Raw genomic sequence first — 21,994 nt, 5'->3', positions numbered from 1 at the left:
AGGGTTTCAACACCTGCTCCCAGATGACAGCCAAAGCCTTGGGATCCAACATGCAGAAAACGGAAATTAGGCCTCTCTGAGTAAAGCCAGTAGCAGAAAATACACTGTCACCTTATGCAGAGGAGCCAAAATATCTTCACCCATCTGCCCCAGGCATAAAAACAGAGTCACCCACACAGGTCCAGAGTTAGATCTCTCCAGGATGCAGAGCCCTTCTGGAGGTGTGCTACCCATGCAGTGTGCATAATATTCCAAGTCAAAACAGCTGGGATCTGGTTCAGTGACAGTATACCCAGGAAGTTAGGACAATAGCCACCAAGAAGGGAGCCACAAGCCAGGGCATTTATATCATAGGACATCCACAAAAGATGGCCCCCAAGGAATAAGAAACTACTAAAAGTTATGAAATCTATGAGGAAATCCAGCACCATGTGAGTGATACCTCACGAGCCCCAGCAAACTGGAGAATTCCAACCCAGAGAAATATAACTAGATAGAGCAATCTGAAGAAGACTAAAACAAAAAACCTAACAGCATTGAACAAGTCAAACACTAAAAGAAAAAAAAAGGGTCTTCAAAGATATTAATGCATTTAACAAATATATGTATTCAACAAATGTATATTGGCCTAGTCTAGGCCAGGAATTATCCTAAGCACTGGAAATACAGCCATGAGCAAGAAAAGCCCTTGCATTTCAGGAGTTTATACGTTGAGATAAAACAGGCAAATAACAGCAAGTATACATATAGTAAATGTCATGCAGATAAATTCATGTAGACAATAGGAAGAGTAACAGACTAAAGAAAGATGGTATAGAAAGGGGAATGTGCTTCAGGCGAAAGGAACAAGTACAGCGTGCACAGGCCTGCTATGGGGATGTAATCAGCCAGTATAAAATCATTACTTATCAAAACACTTAGGATACAGCCAAAACAGCATTTCGAGAGAAATTATTAGGGTAAGTGGTTTCAATAGAAAGTATTCATTAATAATAATAGATGAACCAAACATTGAGCTCACAATAATATTTTTAAAAAAAGGAAAAATCCCAAAAGTAGGACACAATAATAAAACATCCTACAATTATTCGGCAAAAATTAATGAAATTAAAAGTATTTTAAAATAATCAACAAAATTAAAGAAAAGGAAAAGCACTAACAATACAAAGAACAAAATAGAAATGTAGACAGACAGCAAAATTCCTCAAAACCATAAGAAAATCCACTAAAAAAATGGAAATACTGCAAAATGAACACTTTGTTAGCCTAGCCAAATCATCCATTTTGCCTGAGCATTTGATGTTACATATGACAGTCAGAAAAAAACTTTGTATCATGAGATAAACTGAGGATGGCAGCAGGTGAAAAAAGAAGAAAGAAAAACCAGAAGCAAGGGAGGGAGAGGAAAAGAGAAAGAGGTTAGGAGGGAGGGAGGGAGGGAGGGAGGAACAGCTAGGCTTATATGTTCTTAAATTGAATAGTAGTTCCATTTAGCACTGGAACCTAAAATAAAGGCTTAAGTTCACATGCTTTACATTACTGGCTTCCTAATGGAAACAGTTTTAGTGCTGATTTTTACAATATTGATACATACAAATGTAAGTAACCAAATCCAGGTTTGGTTGCTTGCTGCTGAAAAGCCAGACATGAGACACAAGGGTTTGTGGGATGAAAAGCAGATTCAGGCAGGCACAGTGGCTCACGCCTGTAATCCTAGCACTTTGAGAGGCCAAGGTGGGCGGATCACGAGCTCAGGTGTTTGAGACCAGCCTGACCAATATGGTGAAACTCCATCTCTATTAAAAATACAAAAATTAGGTGGGTGTGGTGGCATACGCCTGGAATCTCAGCTACTCAAGAGGCTGAGACAGGAGAATCGCTTGAACCCAGGAGGCTTGCAATGAGCCAAGGTCACATCATTGCATTCCAGCCTGAACAACAGAGCAAGACTCAATCTCAAAAAAAAAAAAAAAAAAAAAAAAAAAACAGAAAGAAAGAAAAGAAAAGCAGATTAAATTGGAGAGCCAGCAAACTGAGAAGATGGAGAACTAGCATGCTAAAGTACCATCCGTCTGAAGTCTTTCAGGCTGGCTGGAGGGTTTTTGTGGGAAGCCGATATGGGGAACTATGCTCAGGAGTTAGAATCAAGAGGTGACTGAGGAATACTGAGATCTGGGTGCCAGCGAGAGTCCTTGGTCAGGTCACAATGCTCCCGTAAATCTCTAACAAAACACAATTAGTTGTTTACAGACTTTCCCCTTAGTCGCAAAGTTAGTTTCAAAAACTACGTGATTGCTGTTTTTACATTTTATCTGTGTTCTAAAATTGTCCTAGTCTACGTGGAGGACTGGGTAAAGGTCCCTTAAACAAAAAAAGAGTTTATGTTAGTCATTTTGCTGTTTCACTGTCATACAAATGTGTAGTGATCCTTGCCAGTGTATAATTATGATGGAGAATTATTTTTCCACCAAGGAGAATAATCGGCAAACTAACTGTATAGATTACACCCCTTAAACTCCTGCTATGTCTCTTATTAAATGAGCCAGTTCTTCTGAAGACAGGACTTGCTTGTAAGCACTGCAACCTAAAAAAAGAAAAGGAAAATGTTTCTCAGTTCCAATTTGCCTCCAGTTTTTATTGACAATACAGATCTTTAAAAAAAAAAAAAAAAAAAAAAAAAAAAAACCTGGCTGGGCGCAGTGGCTCACACCTGTAATCCCAGCACTTTGGGAGGCCAAGGTGGGCAGATCACCTTAGGTCAGGAGTTCGAGACCAGCCTGGCCAACATGGTAAAACCCGTCTCTACTAAAAATACAAAAATCAGCTGGGTGTGGTGGTGGGCACCTGTAATCCCAGCTACTTGGGAGGCTGAAGTGGGAGAATCACTTGAACCTGGGAGATGGAGGTTGCAGTGAGCCAAGATCACGTTACTGCACTCCAGCCTGGGAGACAGAGCAAGACTCCATCTCAAACAAAAAATAATAATAAAACCTGAACAAATGGAGAGATAAGCCATATTCAAAGATAGGAAAATTCAGTAATACAAAAATGTCAGTTCCCCCTTAAGTAATTTTTAAATTTAATAAAATTTGAATTAAAATTCCCAGAAGGATTTTTTGTGGATCTTGACAAGTCAATTCTACAATTCATATGGAAGTGAAAAGATCCAAGAAAAAATAACACATTTCTAAACGTAAAGTTCTCAGAAAAGGAGACTCACCCTTGGCATTATATTTGACTGTAAAGGCATTTGATTAGGTATAATGACTGAACATATGTAGTGTTGGCACAGGACTAAATAAATCAGTATGATAGAGTTAAGAGCCTAGAGACAACCCCTACTAAAGACAATGTTGAACTCATAACAGATGGAGAATCCAACAAATTGTCTTGAAACAATTAAGTATCTTTCTGTTAAAAAAATAATAATAATAATAATAAGGCCAGGTGTGGTGGCTCACACCTGTAATTCCAGCACTTTGGGGGGGCCAAGGTGGGCAGATCACAAGGTCAAGAGATGAAGACCTTCTTGGCCAACGTGGTGAAACCCTGTCTCTACTAAAAATACAAAAATTAGCCGGGCATGGTGGCACACACCAGTAGTCCCAGCTACTTGGGAGGCTGAGGTAGGAGAATAGCTTGAACCTGGGGGGTGGAGGCTGTGGTGAGCCGAGATTGTGCCACTGCACTCCAGTCTCGTGACAGAGCAAGACTCCATCTCAAAAAAAAAAAAAAAATGAAGTTCCAGGCATATTAAATATCTAAACATAAACTCCATCACTACTTGAAAATAAATGTAGGAGAATAGATGTATACTCTCAGATAGGGAAGCTTTCAATTAAAAGACTCAGAAAACACCAAATATAAATATTCACAAAAAAATGCAAAACTTCTTATTGACAAAATATACTATATACAAGTTTAAAAGACAAGAGGCAGTCTGAGAGAAAATATTTGCAACATGTATAAAATCAATGTTATCAGTATTGAAAACATAAAATTCCACAATCAGTAAGAAAAAGAAAAGAAATTAAATGAGTTAATAAGAATACACATTTCACAAAATAGGAATACTGGATGCCTAATGAACATAAGACAAGTTATTAGATCTCATTAATAATCAAAAACTACAATGTAAAAAATGAGACACTACTTTTCTCAAAATGTAGTGGCAAAAATGTTAAAGCCGGACAAGATCAAGTATTTATTAGGCTGTTTGCTGAAGCAGAAACTCTCATTCTCTGAACAAATTTGTTAGTATTAAAGTAAATATGTACAATAGCCCATAAATTCTACTTTTGGGTAACAACCCTAGAGAAAAGTCTTACATATTTATACAGGAAGACACAAATAAGAATGTTGTGACACTATTTTTAATAATAAAAAATCAAAAACAGTTCAAAATGAATTAACATATAGTATATGTGTTAATGTAACTGTTGTATATGTTTTTATGTACATATGACCAAGGAAAAGACCTCTAACCATACTGTTGAATGAAACAAGCCAGATGCAAAATGATGTTTACAGAGACAAAATTACATTAAAAGATGACACATGCAAATTAAAGCAAAAAAAATTAAACTTACCGCATTGCTTAAGGGTCCACATATATATGACATTACTTTTCGAGATTATTAAATACACATTGAGCTCATAATAGTGGTTGCTTCCAAAGAGCAGAGGAATAGAATTGAACCTGAGATTGGTGGTTCCAAGGGATTTTAGCTATCCCTGTAATATTTTCTTTATTAAAAGAAATATTGAGAACAAATGTGACAAATGTTACATTAAAGATGGTGTGACTATTGACACCTAGATATTATTTTTTAGTATTTTTTAATATATCAAAGAAAATAGAAAGCAAATAAAACAAGTATACTGTGAAGCCCTAAGAAGGCAGGCCTTCTTGGAAAATTTAGCCGTGGATCACCAATGTGTCCACCTGCAAGACATCCAGCCATTCTTGCAGTGTGTCCTGTCCCTTCAAGTATTTCTGGGAATCTCTAAAGAAATGACTATACATCCTCACCCACTAGTCCATCACAACAGACCTTTCCTGGTTTCCTTTATTTCATCCACTGTCCATGAGGCTCTTTGAAGGAGCCCTATTTACTTGATGACTAATGCCCTTTCTTGTCACAGGTGCTGCCTTCAGATCTTGAAAAAGCCACTTATCCTCAAAGTGCCTTGCGGTGCTGGGTGCCACCAGTAGCGGGAATATTCCTTACCCCACACTTGTCATCTGAGCCCCCAAATAGTACAGCTTCATAACATATCTAATAAAACTGCTGCTTCATCATCAATGAACAAGAACACACATGCACACATACACTTACAGAGTCAAGAAACAGTTTTCAACATTAGTGCAACCCAAGTTTATACTTAGAAAAACAATGGTTTTCATTCTTACAGAGAGCAGTTTGATTAATTGGAGTCATAGTGTGTCAAATATTTCCTTTTCAAATCTTGCTTTTTCACATAATCTCTGCTTTACTTTTTCATATGTCCTTTCCAGTGGTTTCCTAGAACAAAAGAACAAGCTGCTCCAAAAGTATTATCTCACCTTTTGCTAAATCAAAAACTTTTTATAGCTTTCATATTATTATGCCTAGCTTCACTGAGCTTTCAAAACTTTATAGTTAAAATTCCACCAGGGTTTAAGCACAAAATGTCATATAGGCATCCCTCAGCAATCTCTTTTGCTCACTCAATTTTTTTTTTTTTTTTTTGAGACAGAGTCTTGCCCTGTTGCCCAGGTTGGAGTGCAGTGGTGCAACATCAGCTCACTGCAACCTCCACCTCCCGAGTTGAAGTAATTCTCCTACCTCAGCCTCCCAAGTAGCTAGGATTACAGGCCCAGGCGCCTGCCACCACACCTGGCTAATTTTTTGTATCTTTAATAGAGACGGGGTTTCGCCATGTTGGCCAGGCAGGTCTCAAAAACTCGTGACCTCGTGATCCACCCACCTCGGCCTTCCAAAGTGCTGGAATTACAGGCATGAGCCACTGTGCCCGGCGTTCACCCAAATCTTGTTACATCATTGTTCACTCTCCCACTGCATGTCTTCCTATGTGGCCTGATACCTGTTTCACTTGGAAGACACAAAATTTTTCTGCCTATAAGTGTATGAGAACAGAGAAAAAGGAGGAGTATCCTGATGTTGGCCACAGTAGGGAGAATTTCTTCATTGACTCAACAAACATTTATTAAGTGCCTGCTTATTTCTTAAGAGACCATGTAAGTACAGGGATTAATGAAGAGAATATAGCATTTGCTGGTAGAGAGGAAAGTAACAACCTGGTCAAATCAAATGGGTAACAATGATGAGAACTGCTGAGATCAAGAATGTAGTTAGAGATCTCTCCTTCCAGCCAGAGCTTGAAATTTGGTCTCTACTGCTCCATGTCCTATGCCCCAGGAGGCCTAAATGACTCTGCCATAGCCTCTGTCACCCTGTGACCTGCAGGTAATGAGAGATCTGTAGCTAATATGCTAGGACACCCGGAAGCAGGGAAATGAGTTAGAGAATCAATTCGAAAATATTACCATGGTTTTCATAGGAGCCAAGATGGCCAACTAGATGCAGACAGGAAGAGCTTCTCGCACCAAAGACCAGACCATGAAGAGAATCAGCACACTCTGAACAAATGTTCAGAAAAAAGACATTGGGAACAGACACAGAGAGGACACAGACCCTGCTCTGAAAGAGAAAAAAGCTGGGAACCCTGCACAGGTTTGGGTGCATGAAGGCTTGTTTGTGGCCCCAAGGGACTCCTGAGGAAGTGGTGAGTGAAATAGGGATGGAGTGGCCAGCTCTCACAATGGACCTCTATAACCCTAGCTGCAGGAGGACGCACGATCCCAGGCTCCCCATACTCCTCCAGGTGGCTTTAGACATCGTTGAGTACTGGATCTGAACAGAGCAGGTTTATCTTGCCCATGGGGGTAAGTCTGATCTGAGCACCCCTGTCTGCTGGCCTATCCCACGGTCACTGCCTGGCTGCATCTGCTTGCCATGTGGCATCAGCTGCTCAGCTGAGAAGCTTGCTAGCAGCCACCACCATAGTTCTTTAACTGGCAGATATCACCTAACAATTGGAGAGCTCCTGCAAATGGGCCCCTGCTGGTGTGCACCTACCCAGAGCCTCCCAGCACTGATTCACCGTGCACATTTGCCCAAAGCATCCCCTGCTGCTTTGCCAGGGGACACACATATGCACAGTGACCCCACCACCACCACCCAGCTCCCAGAGCACACGTGACAAATGTTACATTATAGATAGTATGGACTATTGATGCCTAAGATATTATTTTTTAGTATCTTCTAAATATATCAAAGAAAAAAGAAAGCAAATAAAACAAGTATACTGTGAAGCCCTAAGAAGGCAGGCCTTCTTGGCAAATTTAGCCGTAGATCACCAATGTGTCCACCTGCAAAAGATCCAGCCCTTCTTGCAGTGTGTCCTGTCCCTTCAAGTATGGTGGTGGCTGCCAGCACACACGTGTAGGGGAATCCCCACGACCCACCAAAGCATTTTTGCCAGCACCCTCAAGACTGTTGCTGCCAGTGAACCAGAAACACCTTGACTCCTCCAGCACAGCAGGTGCTTAACCTGGAGGGGAAAAAGGAAAAAGCTGAGGGCCTAGTCCCAGCCCCCAAGGGTTGGAGCATGCAGCCCAGGAATGTTAACCTGCACCTTGGTGCCCTGAAATTATCTAGAAATGAAGCCAATCCACTAAAACCAACTTATACCACAGTCAAACCCTCAAGGGCATCAAAGACTATAAAAGTAAAAAAGACAGTAACTTCAAACATTAAAGGAACATCAACCCACAGAGATGAGAAAGAACCAGTGCAAGAACTCCAACAAATCTAAAAGCCAGAGTGTCTTCTTACCTCCAGAGAATTGCACTAGCTCCCCAGCAATGGTTCTTGACCAAACTGAAATGGCTAAAATAATAGACATAGAATTGAGAATCTGGATGGCCATGAAGATCATTGAGATTCAGGAGAAAATTGAAACCCAATCCAAGGAATCTAAGGAATACATTAAAGCAATACAGGAGCTGAAAGATGAAATAGCCATTTCAAGAAATAATCAAACTGACCTTCTAGAGCTGAAACATCCACTACAAGAATTTCATAATACAACCAAATGTATTAACAGCAGAATAGACAAAGCGGAGGAAACAATCTCAGAGCTCAAAGACCAGTTCTTCATATCAACTCGGACAAAAATAAAGAAAAAAAGAATTTTATAAAATGAACAAAATCCCTAAGAAATACGGCATTATGTAAACAGACCAAATTTATGACTCACTGGAATCCCAGAAAGAGATGGAGAGAGAGCAAGCAACATGGAAAACATATTTAAGGATATTAGCCACAAAAATTTCCCCAACCTCATTAGAGAGGTCAGCATGCAAATTCAGAAATTTGGAGAATCTTAGCAAAATGCTATAAAAGATGACCATCCCCAAGACACATAGTCATCAGATTCTCTAAGGTCAGTGTGAAAGACAAAATCTTAAAAGTAGCTAGAGAGAAGGGACAAGTCATACACAAAAGGAATCCTGTCAAGCTGACCATGAACGACTTGGCAGAAACCTCACAAGCCAGAAGAGATTGAGGGCCCATATTAAGCATCCTTAAAAAAAAGAAAGAAAAGAAAAGAAAAGAAAGAAAAAAAGAAAGAGAGAAAAAGAGAAGGAAAGAAGGAAAGAAAGGAAGGAAGGAAGGAAGGAAGGAAGGAAGGAAGGAAGGAAAGGAAGGAAGGAAGGAAGGAAGGAAGGAAGGAAAAGAAAGAAAGACATTCCAACCAAGTTAGCCAAGCATGGTGGCACACACCTTTAATGCCAGCTACTCTCAAGGCTGAGACAGAAGAGTGGCTTGAAGGTTGCAGTGAGCCGAGATTGTGCACACTGCACTCCAGCCTGGGTGACAGAGCAAGACTGTCTCAAAATTTAAAAAAAAAAAAGGAACCTAATAGAGGTTATATACTCTTGTCTGAGGAGGGAGGCAAAAAAAGTAAAGACTATCCTCACTTCTGAATGTGCTACAACTGCCCATGTTTATTGATCTCTGCCTACAATCGACCGATTTCTTCCCCTTTGGTTACTGACTAGTATCTGAAAAACTTTCCGTACTGCAAAAAGGAAAGACATATAGGGTGAGATATAACAAATATGGAGATAATAAAGGAAAAATCCAGGAAAAGCACACATAGGCATTATTGGGAAGAGGCAGAATAACTGCAGTTAGCGTTCAAATTTGTAACTATTTAAGAGTTTACTGCAGTATTTAAACCCTCCTACTAGAAAGAAAAATAATTACCTAAATATTGATATGTTAGTCCCCTTCTGTCTTTCTACCAAATTAAAATACTAAAACCAGTTGTCACAGAAATACCAAAACTTAGTCCCTTCAGACTAAGACTATTCTTTTACTACGAAAGAAATGTTAATCTCTCTTATTCCATTGATACCTTTCAAGGGAGGTTTGCTGTCTTCCAAGATCTCTTTTGTTAATCTCTTAAAATGAGCAAGGAAAGAAATTATATTCTTGATCCAAAAACTCTGCCAATTTTTGTTTCATGTTGTTCTGCTAGTTACTCCAGTACCTACTGGTAAATTATTATTCATTTTATTATTTATTAAGTCCATTGTCCTTATAGAAAAGTTTCTTTGAAGTAAAGAATTTTGCATGCATACTTCCCAAACCCCTTTGCCCCTCTATATAGTATCACTTTAAGTTGCTGATGAATTTTGAAACTACATTATGCCCAATGATTGACAAAAATAAATAAGTAAGTAATAGAAAATTAAAGCCCTGAGGTAGTATCCTTTTCACTTAATGAAGAGGAAAATTTAAGTATGATTAGTGCCAGAAATGTTTCAATAAAAATTATATATTGACACATTACCAATCCCACTTAAATTAATAAACCCTTTTAGAAACCAAATTTGCAGTATCATGTTAGATTCATAAAGATATAATATCCTTTAAACTCACAATTCTATTTCTAGACATATGCCCTAAGGAATAATTCCAAAATAAAACTATTTTCATGATGGTAATTGGTAAAAAGATGTGAAGGTAATAAATATAGTACAGTGGTTAAGAAAGGAGCCAAATAGGCCAGAAATGAAGCCAAATACCAGCTAAAACCCCACATATGTGCTTTGGATAAATTATTTAATCTCTCTAAGAATTTAATTTGTATTATCTCTATTTAGTATTATTTCTAATTGCCTCCTTGCAAATCTGATGTTCCATTCTTCTTGCTCTACATTATTAGAACAATTGATTAACTTATCTGTAAATTGTTATAAAGCATAAATCCTTCCTGGTAGAGAAAAAAAATAATGAGGGAGAGACAAGTGCTGGTAACAGTTTAAACATTTTAGCAACAACAAATCAAGCCACAAAGAGAAATATGAAAACGAAGAAAAAGAAAGAGTGAAGAAATTGGGTCTCTCAGCCAAAAGAGAGAATACAGCAAAATTATAAAATCTAAGTTTGAATATAATAATGCCTAAATTTCTTCCTCCCACTATGTTTCAAACATCTGCTTTAGCACACTTTTTCAGTAAAGAATTTTTAAGAGAAAAGTTATTTTCAAAAATCACCCATGAAAATGAAATTTTGTCTCTCCCCAATTTCCTAAAAAACATGTTGATACCTACTTTCTCTCTCTCTGCACCTATGTTTCTTATAATAGGCTTTAATTTTCATGTTACAATTATTGTGGGATGATGGCCTCACCAACTCTATCAGCAAGGGAGGCCATGTTTGTTACTCTTTCAAAGTAACACCCCACAGAGTATTTGTTTTTATATGGGATTCTGAAGTACCTATCGTAGGTTAGCCCTTTATTTGGCAGTCATAAAGAGCGTCTTCTAAGCTGACGTTAGCTAGTTCAAGCACTTTAAGTGTTGTGAGAGAGCTGGATATTTTTGTCAGATGATAAAACCTTTGCTGCTGTTAACTATTTTTAGGAACACTAGCATTAAGACAAATTGTTTTCAAGACATTAGGTGGAGGTATGACTTCGATTTGAATGAGATTTTTCTGATAAATTTGTCAATCTTTCAGCAGCTTTCCATATTCCTTCAACCTCATACACAAGGCCATTTTGATCAAATAACTACATTTCAACTCTTTTCTAAATGACCTATGAGCAAAGAATAAAATTTTAATTTATTGTAAAAAGAGTCTTTACAATCACTCTTAGCTCATAATTCATAAATAATGCTTCTCTATAATTGTATGAATTTAATGCTTGATATGAACTGAAAACTAGTATCTAAATATTAATAATTCCTAATACCGCATGTTATCAACTCCAGTTACCTACAGTTAATATAAAGTTGTGGGTAGACTCATGCCTCCAGCCTGGCCCTCTAGCCTTAGGGCCACTAGACAAAAACAGCAGAGGGATTGATGATATTTCATTGCTGCTTCTCTCTTAAAAGAGTGGTCTCAGGAATTCTTTTCTCCCACTGTAAAGAATATGATTAGTAACTAAATTTGTGGAAGTTTGAATGTTGTGTTATATTAATTTATTTGAGTTATTTTCAAAAGCTCAACATCGCTGTTTGCTTGGCAATTCTAGTGTCCTTTAGCTTTCTACAGAGTGCAGTTCCCATGCTCTGATTGGTTGTACTCATTTATCTTACCTCAAAACCTAATTGGCATATTTCCCTCTCTTTTGTGTTCAGATTTTTCTGCATTTCCTAAAATTATTTATTTTAAGTGAAAAATTTATTGATGCAAAAGATAAAGAGGACAGATGTGATATGGGCTTGACATAAAAAAAAAACAGAATTCCTAAAATAAGATAGCTCAGATATTTTTTGGCTACTGGACCAAACTGAAGGTCAGGCTGCTTTTCCTCATGGCCCAATAATGAGATGCAGGTGAACTGGGAAAGAAGATAGTTTTTATTTCTGTAACTGGGTATAGAAAGAATGCCTGGAAATTTTTGCCAGACCAACTCAAAATTATGAAGTTTTCCAGAGCCGATATACCTAAGCTATATGTCTATGTGTAAGTGTGCATTCATCTAAAGACATAAGTGATTAACTTCTTCTAATCTATGAATAAGATGCGAGTCCTGAAGACCTTCCTCTGGAGCCTCAGGAAATTTATTTAAGCTAAATGGGTCCAGGTGCTGGAGTGATTACCCTTATCTTGCCTTCTGCTAAATCATGGAGATTTTTGGAGTTCCTTCAGACCCCCAAGAAACCTGTTTGTGGAGGCCGGAGGAGTTTCTTCAGACCCCTAATAAATTTGTTTTAATCCTAAAAGGGTCCTGTTAAGAACTCCTTCATTATCTTGTCATGCTGCAAGGCCCAGGAAAGGCCTAGGCAAAACTCTTGGTGGGCTTTTGTTACATTCCAGCTGGCTCTATCAGCTTTTAATATTTAACTTAACCACTCAGTCAGCGCTAAAACAGTTGTTAACGAAGGCCTGCATTAGTGAGACCTGGCCTGCCGCAGTAAGGCAAGGAATAAGTAAACTTAGTAATGAAAATCTAGGAGAAGAATATAATGAACAGTAAAGAATAGAACAGATATTTTGAGATTAGATACTGAAATAGGAAAAAAAGTAGAAGAAGCAAAACTTAAAATAAGTGTTACTAACTCTTGAAGAGTTTTAAATTCTCATAAGAACTGAAAAGACAAAGAAAAGGTGCTAAACCTAGCTACATTTTTCACACTCTAAAGATACTCACCATGAGAGATTTAGGACTATAGAAGAGGATTGGAAAATGTAAGCTCTTAGGATTGCTTGTTTGTCATTATAACATCGTTTCTCTGCCCTGTTCTAATACCTCTGGGAAATGTGCTGGTAAGAACGCGTGTCTCCATGTCCTAAGAAAATCACGTTATTTTTTGTTGTTATTTTAGCATAGGGTGTGTCTTAGTTCAGGCTGCTACAATAGAATACCATAAACTGATAAACAACAAACATTTATTTCTCGCTGTCTAGAGGCTGGGAATTCCAAGATCAAAGTGCAGGCTGATGTTGTTCCTGGTGAGGGTGCTCTTCCTGGCCTACAGACAGTTGCTTTATTGTATTCTCACAAGTCAGAAATAACCTCTCTCATGTCTCTTCTTACAAGGATGCTATTCCCAATCATGAGGACTCTACCTTCATAACCTAAGTAACTCCCAAAGTCCCCACCTCAAATGCCATTACATTAGAGATTATCACTTCAACATACAGATTTGAGGGGGACATAAACATTCAGTAATAGAAAGATATAAGTCTAATATATAAATTCCTTTTCTCTTAAGTCTACTATTCTTCGGTATCCTAAAATATCTGAAAGGTTTCTTCTAATATATGTTATTTCCCAGGCCAGCTTTAAAATTCTGATTAAATTTGAGATTATCAGAAAGAAAAAATATAGAAAATTATTATTACAAACATTTTAAAACATAATTACAAATAAACTTTCTGTATTGTAGAAAGGAATACAATGAGAGCTGGTATAATGGTAGAGATTTGAAAGGAAAACATGAAAAGACAAAAGAAGATGATGAAGAGATAATGTAAATTAGTAACCTTCATTAACCAGTCTCCAGTGACCTTTTGCCCTAGTTTAAAAATGTTTAAAAATTTTTTTATTTCATTAGAAAAAGTGACCTTTACTCATATAACCCATCATACACGCCATCCAAAATGGCCTGAATATTTAAGTCATTAAAGTGGAGTTAAAATTGACTTAATAAGAGATAGCATAGTCCCAGAAGATTTAATATTTCCCAGAGATCTATTCTCTGGTGTTCCAAGTGGATACTCCATAGGAACTCAGTACGTAATTTAAAATTAAAAAAAAAACTAATTTGTTTTATTTTCTTTTTAGCAATTGGTCCAATAGCAGGCAGTAAGCTCCTACTGTCTTTCTCTGTTTTCTCTGATCTTTTGTAGCATCTCAATTCCTGTATTTGCACTGACACTTTTGTTGTTTTTGGTTTTCATTTTGGTTTGGTTTAGGTCTTTCTTTCTTCCTTCCTTTCTTCTCTTCTTTTCTCTTCTTTCTTTCTTATAAATCAAAGGCCCACAGAAACAAGAAACCACATAGAAAGAACCAAAAACAAGTTTTCTTCTGGTCAGAGAGTTAAGTTGCAAAAGAGAAGCAAGAGGAAATAATGCTAGCAAAATATGCTGTGAAGACCATGGGAAATACACTAAGAAGTTTATATCACAATCTGAAGCCACAGGGTCACAAAACAAAACTCCAAAGATAAAAGGTAGGAATAATAAAAATGAGAAGATGTAGCAAGTGAGAATAGAAGAAGGGACAGACTGCAAAATCCAAACAAAGAAAACACTCAAATGGAATTCAAGACAAAAAAGATTGATATTTGTCTTTTCCTCCATAAAGTTTATTACATCAAAACTTGGACCACTACTGCTGCAAAGATTAAGCCTTTTCTGACTTCCCCTCCTTGAAAGAACTGGGACTTGCCTCTCATAATAATCATGCAACTCACACAAATTTATTTTGTGGAGGTCTAAATACACCAATTTTTTAAAAGATTACCAGAATACATTAAAAATATGGCCTAACTATATCCTATCTACAAGAAAGTCACTTCAAATTTAACAATAAAAGTAAAAAGAATGAAAAATATATGCCACGAAAGCATTATTTTTTAAAAAAAAAAGGGAGAAGTGGCAATATTAGTATCCCATAAAGTGAGCCTTGATGCAAAAAAAAAATTACCAGGGACAAAAGAGGAAACTTATATCATGATAAAAATATCAGTACATCGAGAAGACATAAAAATCCTACATATGTATTCACCAAACAACAGTGCTTCAAAATACACTGAAAAAGAAACACCTACTAGAAGTGAAGAGAAACAGAAAAACCCACAACTACAGTTGGAAAGTTTAATACCTCATTCTCAGCAATTGCTAGAACTTCTAGCTGGAACTTGAACTAGGTGAGAGATTTAGCCATGCAGATATCTGAGGGGGGAATAGTTCAATCAGCAAAGATAACAAGTAAATCACCCTAGGGTAGGAACATTTCCAGTCTGTTTGAGGAAAAGCAAGAAAGCAAGTACCATATAGCTGGAACGGAATGAAAAGTGACATAAAAAGAAGCTATAAGAGAGATTTGGAGGGACAGATCTTCCAGGGCCATCTTTGAAAACCACCGTTGTGACTTTGACTTTTGTTCAACCAAGATGGGGAATCATTTGTGGACCTTAAGCAGGAGCTTTGCTGATCCTTTAAAAGGGTTACTTTAACTGCCGCACTGGGAATTGACTGGGAGGCAAGAGTGAAAGCAGAGAGTTCAGTTAGAAAGACAACAATAAGTTGAATCACAGTGAGAGTCATAAAGGTGGTAGAAAGTGTCAGGTTCTTACAACACACCAAGGGATCTGTTGTCCCATCATATTTCATTGTATTCTGCTAAAGGTCTTGATGGTATCCTAGGAAAAGAACTAGGGAATTGGGAGTGGGAAAGAAATGTATTTCTGTTCCAAAAAAGCTACCGTTAAACCATTTCCTTGTTTTGATTTTCAGGAATACCGCAAGTCCACACTAGTAAGTTCCTAATATATTTTTAGTACATTAGTTTCCTGTAGGGCTGGGGTGAGCAAATTTTTTTCTATACATATTTTTAATGTTTTGTGTTTGTTTTTGTTTGTTGGGTTTTTGTGTTTTTTGGTTTGTTTTGGTGTTTTTGTTTTGTTTTGAGACAGGGTCTTGCTCTGTCACCTAGGCTGGAGTGCAGTGGTATGATCATAGCTCACTACAACCTCCACTCCTGGGCTCAAGCAATTCTCCTGCCTCAACCTCCCGAGTAACTGAGACTACAGGTGTGCACCACCATGCTTGGCTAACTTTTTCTTATTTTTTGTAGAAACTGAGTCTTGCTATGTTGCTTAGGCTGGTCTCAAAATCCTGGCCTCAAATGATCCTCCTGCCTTAACCTCCCAAAGTGCTGGGATTACAAGCATAAGCCACCATTCCCAGCCAAATATTTTAAGTTTTGTAAGCCATAAAGTCTCTGTCACAACTACTCAACTCTGCTGTTGTAGCACAAATATAGACAATATATAAAAGAATGAGCATGGGTATGTCCCAATAAGATACTATTTTAGACATTGAAATTTGAATTTCATATGATTTTCATGTGCCACAAAATATTATTATTATTATTATTTCAACATTTAAATATGTAAAATTCATTCTTACCTCACAGGACATGCAAAAATAGCCAACATGCTAGATTTATTCCATGGGCTGTACTTTGCCAACTCCCGCTCTAGGGTTTAAATACCCTAACTTCACATATTTATCTCTGGTAAACAATCCTGGCAATGTTTCTTACAATTTCATGTTTTCTTATTATTTTGTGGTTTTTTAAAGACAGAGTTTCACTCACCCAGGCTAGAGTGCACTGGCATGATCATGGCCCCCTGCATCCTTGACTTCCTAAGCAACCCTCAGCTTCCCAAGCAGCTGGAACTACAGGCACGTGCCACCACACCTAGCTAATTTTTTTCTTTTTTTTTTTTTTGCAGAGACGGGGATCTCATTATGTTGCCTAGGCTGGTCTTGAACCCCTAGGCTCAAACCAGCCACCTGCCTCACAGCCTTCCAAAGTGCTGGGATTACAGGCGTGAGCCACCGCGCTGGCCTATTTTGTGCTTTCTATATTAGGGTTATCAAATAATATCAACATGAGACATACACCTATATTTCAGTACCTGGTAAGAATGATACCTTAAATATTTCATATCAGGCCAGGCATGGTGGCTTACACCTGTAATCTCAGCACTTTGGGAAGCCAAGCCATGTGGATTGCTTGAACTCAGGGTTCCAGGCCAGCCTGGGCAACATGACAAAACTTTGTCTCTACAAAAAAATACAAAAATTAGCTGGGTGTGGTAGCATGCACCTGTAGCCCCAGCTACTCAGGAGACTGAAGCTGGAGGATCGCTCGAGCCCGGGAAGTGGAAGCTGCAGTGAGCCATGTTCATGCCACTGCATTCCAGCCTGGGCGACTGAGACCCTGTCTCAAAAAAATATAGTTTTAAAAAAAATTTATATCAAACAATGTCAGTAAATAATGTTAGCACACATCTTCTAAGCAAGACCATTATATGTCCTATATTTTATAAATTGTAATATTGACATTCTAGACAAAATTGCTAATGATCAATGATAAGTAAAGGTGATTTAAAGTAGTTTTTCACAAGGTCTCTGTAAACTACAATGGGCAAAGAGAAAGGGGAGATAAATGAAGTTTCTTCACATTTAAATAAATGAAATTTAATTGTTAATGTCACAAATCCCACTCAATGCAGAGGCTTAGGGACTGGGAAGAAGGGAAAGTCTAGTACCTACTAATGTGTTTGCCTTTGTGTATTTCAGTGGACAGTTCTGGAAAAATCAGTAAGTTTGGATCATTTCCTTGCCTTACCTATTTCTGTGTCTAGGACCTTTTTTTCTCAAATGTTCTTGTATTACACATTCTTCTACCTTAGAGTAGTCAATATTTCTTCAACAAGTGATTTCCTCATATTTCAATTTTAATTCTTATCTATTTTCCTTTTGTAACAAAGTATAATGGTCTTGTGTTTGATTCTAGTTATTTACTACCAAAGATTATTGGCAGCATATATTCCCAGCTAATCTATCACAACAGAGCCTATTTCATCTATGCTATAATCTGCCAACTAAGAATTTTTACAAATAAAGAAAATCCCCTAAGATTGACAAAAAGAATATGTGTCAGGACGAGATGTGATTTTGGTAATTGACCAACAATACACATTTTTCAAACTGACCAGAACAGTGAGCAAAAAACTGTTTTGCAGAAGACATATACAAGACTTATGAAAGAACAGAGAAAGGTAGAAAATGCAATAGTTTGAATTTCAGTAGAATTGATATCACCTACCCCACATTTCAAATCCCTATATTAACTAAGTAGCATCCTAAAAATAACCCTCTCTGTGGCGTGGGATGTGGAGCGGGGTGTGAAACATTGGCCAGCCACCCTCCTGAGGATGAAACAGAGAGTTTCATGCTCCTTCCAAATCCTGTTTCTGAATTTACCTAGGAAGAATATTATTGGAAGGTAGGTTCTCCTTGAGTTAGAAAATCCCCAGTGATCTTTCGTGTTTTGTTTTCAGCACTGTCTCCTGTGGGTAAGTTTCATATCTATTCTCAACTCTGATATTTTACATTGCCTATAATTCTTTTCTGACCTGTCTGTTTCTACTCCTAAAATAGAGGCTTGTGCTTCTAAGGTCATTTTGAATGTTCCTGTCCTCCAAAAACTTCCAAGAGTTTTCTTTTTTTTTCTTTTCTTCTTTTTTCTTTTGAGACAGTATCTCACTATGTTGCCCAGGTTGGTGTTGAACTCCTGGGCTCAAGTGATCCTCCTGCCTCGGCCTCCCAAAGTGCTGGAACTGCAGCATGAGTAACTGCACTTAGCCCCAAATTTTTAAACAACTACTTTTTAGGAGATTGCGGTAGAGAAGATGAAGTTCATGTGAAAGGATGCCACAATCTCTGGCCATCTTCTAGGCTCTGAAAAAGAATCTTCTCCCTGATTCTCAGCAAAACTTAATGAAAAGATTGGTTTCTGAATTCATTAGTTCTCTGCTGGGAATTTAGAACTCTTTTTTAGTTATAGGTGAAGTCCCTCTGAGTCATATTAACGGGGTGAAAAACTAGTTAAAAACAAAATCCTATCTACTTTCTGTTGTCTTCTAAATAACTTTACCTTTGAAAGACAGTAGGTACTGAGCATTGACTATGTATTGTGCACTGTGCTAGGCACTTACAAAAGTAGCACCTCTTATTATCTCTTATTCTTACCATATCCCTGCCTGGTAGCTATTATTCCACATTTTACAGATTAGGAAGCTAACTCAGATATTTACCCAAGGTTAAAGAGTTGGTAAACACTGGTGTCAGGATTTAAACCCAGGACATCTTATCTCCAAAATACACACCCTTTCCATACCAACACATTGCCTCCTATACTGAATCACAAATGAATTTTTTGTGATTAGTCATGAAACTTTATAAAATGTTTGTAAATACAAATATACATCTACAGAAAAGCTGGTTAAATGTACACAAAATCCTTTTAAAAATAGAAGACCCCATTTAAATTAATGTTTGACTTTTTTAACTGTTTTCTGAATGCAGATTTCTCTCTATTAGGATTACTTAATACATGGCTCAGCTCTTCAAGCAAGGAAACCATACAAAACAAAATAGAATAATAACTTTTGTTTAATTCTGTAAATATATGATCAAAAGAAGCAAATACCGCTTAAACCTAGTGAGACACATTTTAAGCATTTCAAATATTCCAAACAAAGTACGTCCTTATATTTAACTATGTTTAAGCCTCATTTTCTTTCTCAGTTCATACTAGAAAGAGAGTGGGTTTGGAGAGAGGGGACAGCAGGGAGCGGACGCTGAAAGGGGCAATTAATTTCTTTCTTTCTTTTTTTTTTTTTTTTTTTTTTTTTTTTTTTTTTTTTTTTGACGAAGTTTTGCTCTCATCACCCAGGCTGGAGTGCAATGGCTTGATCTCGGCTCACTGTAACCTCCACCTCCCAGGTTCAAGTGATTCTCCTGCCTCAGCCTCCCAAGTAGCTGGGATTATAGGCCTGTGCTACCACGCATGACTAATTTTGTATTTTTAATAGAGACAGGATTTCATCAGGCTCGTCTGGAGCTCCTGACCTCAAGGGATCTACCCTCCTTGGCCTCCCAAAGTGCTGAGATTACAGGCGTGAGCCACCAGCACCCAGCCAGGACAATTAATTTATTTTGATTCATGGTACAAGAAACAGTAGGCATTCAGAATAATCATAACGTGCCTACATCCCTCAAATGCTCTCCTCACATAGAAAAGGTGATAGGACTGTGATCTTGTGAGTTTCTCTCCCACCAAAAAGGGCTCTGATGTTTGATGTTTTGTGTCAACTTGACTCAGAAGAACCCTGACTAATACAAGGGCTCTGAGAAGGGATCACAGGCCAAGTCTCTTCCCAGAAGTAATTAATTTTTAAGGAATACTAATTTTTTTAAGTTGCCAGAGAAAAATCCATTTAATCTTTTTTAAAAATTTTTGTAAAACGTATATTCTTATTAATATAATCTTTCAAACACAATATTCCCAACTGATTTTTTTTTCTATTTCTTTTAAAAAATAGGGATGGGGGAGGTCTCACCATGTTGCCCAAGCTGGTCTTGAACTCCTGACTTCCAGTGATCCTCCCATTTCAGCCTCCCAAAGTGCTGGGATTACTGGCATGAGCCATTATATCTGGCCCCAGTTGATATTTTTAGAAAAAGGAAGTTGAGGTTTAATTCAGTGTTTAAAGAAAGGTTTAAGACAGATTAAACCAACAAACATCATCCTAGCAAACTGGGTCTCTTATTTCTCACCTCCTCATTCAACTAATGAGTATATGATCTTTTAAAATGTAATTCACAGCCTGAGAACCATAATGATTCATCCCTCTGATACTGAACAGATCTTTTACAGTCTGTGCTCTCCCTGCCAACTGCTGGATTAAGAACCTAAGATTAGTTTCCTAATAAAGCCCACATTCTATTTTCTACACTAAGTATCATTTAGACAGAATTGTTAATGTGATAGCTATTTCATATCTTTTAGCTTTAACAAAAATTAATCCGATTTTTAAATTTTAATCATTACTTTTTAATCAGCTTGAATATATTACAATGATCGCCAAAGTCTTGATTAAATCTTTTGATTGTATTCGAATTTTGTAGTATGGGCTACTGCCTGCAATAAATGTACTTGCAGCCAGGGCTTACAAGTCTTCATATTACGAAAGATTCACATTGTAAGTGTAGGATGATTATGAGGTCCAAGAGAAAGAAAAGATGTATGAACTAACTTGAAATCTTTGAGAAGGGAGAAAATAACTTAGAATGTAGTAGAATAATGATTTGTGGCTTACTTCTGCGATGCAAAGTTGAAATAAAAGCAAACCTCACTTTATGGGATAGCTGGATTCCTCAAAAGTAAATCTTGAAGGCGGGGCGCAGTGGCTCATGCCTGTAATCCCAGCACTTTGGGAGGCCGAGGCGGGTGGATCAGGAGGTCAAGAGATCAAGACCATCCTGGCCAACACGGTGAAACCCCGTCTCTACTAAAAATACAAAAAAAACTAGCCGGGCGTGGTGGCACGCGCCTGTGGTCCCAGCTACTCGGGAGGCTGGGGCGGAAGAATCGCTTGAACCCAGGAGGCGGAGGTTGCAGCGAGCGGAGATTGCGCCACTGCACTCCAGCCTGGCGACAGAGCAAGATTCTGTCTCAAAAAAATAAATAAATAAAAAATTAAAAATTAAATTTAAAAAAAGTAAATCTTGTAAATCTAATCTATGTTAATGAAATTCAGGACTTTAAAGATGAAAGCAAATATATTAAAATAAGGGTATGAAGACTCTATTAGAAGTAACTAGAGGTACTTTTTCAGTGTAGTGAGAGAAAGAATAAAAATTGTTTAAATTCTGTGAAATTAGGAAAGGTGTAGCTAGAATAAACACTGGGTGCTTCAGGAATTCTTATAATATTTAATTCTGGTTTACAAAATCTATATAATATAGAAGGTAAATTTAGGTTAAAATGAATCACGTAGTATTACACACAGTAGCAAATAACTACCCCCAAGAGATAGTAAAACTAAAAATATTCATAGCTTAAGAAAAATCAGCTTTTCTGAGGAGTACATTCCATGAAATTCTTAAGGTTAGAGGCTTTAATGAAAAAGCATGATCTTACCATTCCACACACCACACCCCCAAACAAAACAAAACAGTGTCCACTGGTAGCACTGTCAAAGATCAAAATATTCTGAACTATTTTTCTCAATTTAGCAATGCTTGAAATATATTACTACTGAATTTCATTAGGAAATTGAAAATTGGTTTGTCTAGAATAAAATGTCAGTAAT

At 37.5% G+C, this 21,994-nt stretch overlaps 1 long non-coding RNA gene across 1 annotated transcript in view; it reads right to left on the bottom strand.

Annotated features, from left to right (window-relative positions):
• Window positions 1-2,301: 2,301 nt before the first annotated feature.
• LOC116543448 overlaps window positions 2,302-21,994 on the bottom strand; it is a 117,635-nt gene continuing 97,942 nt past the window's right edge. Inside the window, exons 4-5 of the long non-coding RNA XR_004265582.1 lie at window positions 5,414-5,525; window positions 2,302-2,584 (exon numbers count right to left, since the gene is read on the bottom strand). This is a non-coding gene — a long non-coding RNA (uncharacterized LOC116543448). The remainder of the gene's footprint in view (window positions 2,585-5,413; window positions 5,526-21,994) is intronic.

The sequence above is a fragment of the Sapajus apella genome, unplaced genomic scaffold (assembly GCF_009761245.1).
Source record: "Sapajus apella isolate SASKATOON/1434 unplaced genomic scaffold, GSC_monkey_1.0 scaffold188, whole genome shotgun sequence".
Taxonomy (NCBI): Eukaryota; Metazoa; Chordata; class Mammalia; order Primates; family Cebidae; genus Sapajus; species Sapajus apella.
The sequence above is the reverse complement of the archived record's forward strand: the minus strand, read 5'-3'. Positions and strand labels throughout refer to the sequence as shown.